The sequence below is a fragment of the Martes martes genome (genome assembly GCF_963455335.1).
Source record: "Martes martes genome assembly, chromosome: 5".
Classification (NCBI taxonomy): domain Eukaryota; kingdom Metazoa; phylum Chordata; class Mammalia; order Carnivora; family Mustelidae; genus Martes; species Martes martes.
In genome coordinates, this window is record NC_137892.1 from 127,494,916 (window position 1) to 127,498,458 (window position 3,543).

The following is a 3,543-nucleotide window of genomic DNA, read 5'->3' on the forward strand; positions in this document are numbered from 1 at the left end:
TTTTTGCTGTAGTGTTCGATGACTCATTAGTTGTGTATATCACCCAGTGCTCATCCCAACACGTGCCCTACTTAATATCCATCACCGGTCACCCCATCCTCCTTCCCCCTTCCCTTCTGTAACCCTCAGTTTGTTTCCTGGAGTCCATAATCTCTCATGGTTTGTCTCCCTCTCTGATTTCTTCCCATTCAGTTTTCCCTCCCTTCCCTTGTGGTCCTCTGCTCTATTCTTTATGTTCCACATATGAGTGAAACCATATGATAATTGTCATTCTCTGCTTGATTTATTTCACTTAACACAATCCCTTTCAGTTTCATCTATATTGATGCAAATGGTGGATATTCATCCTTTCTGATGGCCTAGCAATATTCCATTATATATATGGACCACATCTTTATCCATTCGTCTGTTGAAGGGCATCTTGGTTCTGTCCACAGTTTGGCTACTGGGGACATTGCTGCTATGAATATTGGGGTGCATGTGTTCCTGCTCCTTTTTACTACATCTGTACCTTTGGGGTAAATACCTAGTAGTGCAATCACTGGGTTGTAGGGTATCTCTATTTTTAATGTCTTGAGGAACCTCCATACCATTCTGCAGAGTGACTGTACTAGCTTGCATTCCCTCTACCAAATATTTGAAGATGAGATAATACCAATCATACTAACTCCTCCAGAAAATAGAATAGAAGGTAATAACTCCCAACTCATTTTACATGGCCAGCACTATCTTGATTCCAAAACCGAAGAATTACAAAAAATGGAAACTACAGATGAATATCCTTTATGAACATAGATGTAAAAATCCTTAATACAATATTAGCAAGTTGAATCCAGTTATGTCTAAAAAGGGCAATACAACATGTGGAATTTATCTCAGGAAAATGTTGGTTTAACATTTGAAAATTAGTATTATTCACCATGTAAACAATGAGACATAAAAACAATATAATTATTTCACTACATGCAGAATAAATATTTGATAAAGTTTAGCACCCATTTATGGTACAATTATCCAGCAAAAACTATGAGTGGAAGAGACTCCCTCAAAATGTAAAGAAATTCTATGAAAACATATCATCCTTATATTTAAAAAACTGATACCTGAGATAGGGAATGAAACATGGGGGTTCACTTTCACCACTTCTATTATCACTTTATTCAAGAGCTTAACCAGTGCAAAAAGACAAGAAAATAAAGGAAGGGGCATACACAATGAAAAAAAAAAGAAGTAAAACTATTTTTATCTCATATGACATGATCAAATGTGTAGAAAAAATACCAAGGAATCTGCACTTACTAGACCTGAAGGAAAATTAGCAAGGTATTTAGATACAAGGTTAATATAGAAAAGTTAATTGCATTTATATACTAGCAATAAGCAATTTGAAAGTGAAATTTTAAAAATTTGATTTTTAATGGCCTCAAAACAGAGTATTTTAATAGTAAATTTAAGAAAATTGGTCCAGAACCTGTATAGTATTCCAAACATAGGTAGGAAAATCTAAGAAGAACTAAATAATTGGAGAGTTATGCTGCCTGATTCGAAGACTATATTGTTAAAAAAGGTAAGTTCTTCCCATATTGATCCATATATAGTCAACCTGTTCTCAATCAAAATCTTTGTAGCGTTTTAGAAGAAATGCACAAATTGATTCATATGTATACGTGTGTGTTAAGAACCTAGAATTATTAAAAACAAGAAAAGACCAAAAGCTTAGAACTCACACAACTTTATTTCAAGACTTATTGTAAAACTCCATTACTTCAAGATAGTATAACTGGCATGAGGATGCACATGTAGGTCAATGAAACAGAAAAGAGAGGCCATTTTGTCAATAAATATTCAACAAGTATGCCAAAGTAATTAAATGGGAAAAGGATAGCTTTCCAAAAACCAGTGCTGAAAAAGTGGATATGGGGAAAAAATGAAAAAAAAAAAAAAAAAAGAATCTTAACCTTTATATCATACACATACACATTTACATACCACCCCAAAAATTAACTCAGAATGGATCCTGTGCATAAACATAAAAGCTAAAGTATAAAACTGCAGGAAGATAGCATAAAGAAACTCTTCTAGACTTTGAGCTAGACAGATTTTTTAAAATTTCGTTTCAACAGTTATTGAAATGGTATACTCTTTATACTAATTCAAAAGGATAAAACTCATCTTCCCACTCTAAAAATCACTTTTTTACTATAAAGAATTCTCATTGCATTGGAACTAAGACGCTAGAGCTCTAGAAGTTTAAGATGACTGGCTAGAATTAGTCAGTAGGTTCCCCTCTTTTCAATTAGGTAACTGAAATAGGAAGTCTAATTCTAAATATTAGAAGCAAAGTCTATATATTAGAAAAATAAGGAGAGAGAATATAACAGACTGCTTCAAAATACATGCCTGAGGTAAGAAACAGCTTGTACTTTCATGTTGTGGCAACTTCCAGAAGAAATCTTCAGGTTTCAATCTTCAGGTTTGTATTTGGCCAGTCTTCTCCTCAGGTCTTTGATTTGGTCATTCTTCCTGGTGAGAATGCCTTTCATGTTTTGATAAGCTGCTGTTTGTTGGAATTTCTTCTCTAATTCCTTTTCAGCCATGCTCAGCTGCTTCTGAACCCTGAATAGGTTATGGTTGGCCATTGCTAGATTCTCCTCCAGGGACTTCTGGTTTTCTGTCTTGTCATTAAGTGTCCTCTGAAACTTACTCTTTAAAGCAGCTACTGTGTTTTCCAGTCATTCAAGTCTTAGACCATTATAAAATCCTTTTAATTTCCTTGGTCAGGCTGTAAATCCTGCAGTTCTCTTTCTAGCTTTGACTTCTCATCTAATACATGTGTTGCCTGTATTTCAATGGTCTTCAGCCTTGACTTCAATTTCTCATTCTCTTCTTGGAGTCTTAAAAATTTCCTTGTTCAAAAGTTCTGTTGTTTCACCCTTGTTAAGTGGAGCAAATTTTGGCTTCATGGTATCTATGATGGGCTTTTTATTTGAAGATTTAAATTCTGCTTTTTCAAGTTCTGGAACTTATTCTAATAATTCTCTGTTTTCATGTTTGGAGATATCTGTCTGTGGTTTGAGGCACCACTTCTCAGCTTGTGAGAAAAGCTGTCACAGAGGTAACACACTGGTGTGGTCTGCATTGATGAGCTCAAACTCCACCTCACTGTAGACTACAGCCTGCAGCCCTCTCAGGACCTCGGAGACCTCCTCCACAGTGAAGGTCTCTTCCACCACCCTGTTCTCCTTGAGGTCTTGGAAGCAGAAATCTATAGTTTTGAGTCTCATGCCTCTTTTTGAACAAGCAAGATGCATGTAATTAATAACTTCATTTTAATGGTGCTCATTTGGCCCAACTCTGCCATGATGGTGGCAGGGGTTGCAGCCCAGCGGAGCTCCACCAAACCCAGGGTCACTGAGGGTATTTGGGCCACAGAAGATAGGTGCAGATTTCCTTCTTTCCCTTTCTTCCTTCCATCCTTTCTCCCTCCTTCCCTCCCTCTCTGTCTTTCTTTCGATTTTATTTATTTATTTGAAAGAGAGAGAG

At 36.1% G+C, this 3,543-nt stretch overlaps 1 pseudogene across 1 annotated transcript; it reads right to left on the reverse strand.

The window, feature by feature from the left end:
• Positions 1-2,462: 2,462 nt before the first annotated feature.
• LOC308343427 (leucine zipper transcription factor-like protein 1) lies at positions 2,463-3,338 on the reverse strand (annotated as a pseudogene). The gene has a single exon. The product of its transcript is annotated as a leucine zipper transcription factor-like protein 1 (transcript).
• Positions 3,339-3,543: the final 205 nt, after the last annotated feature.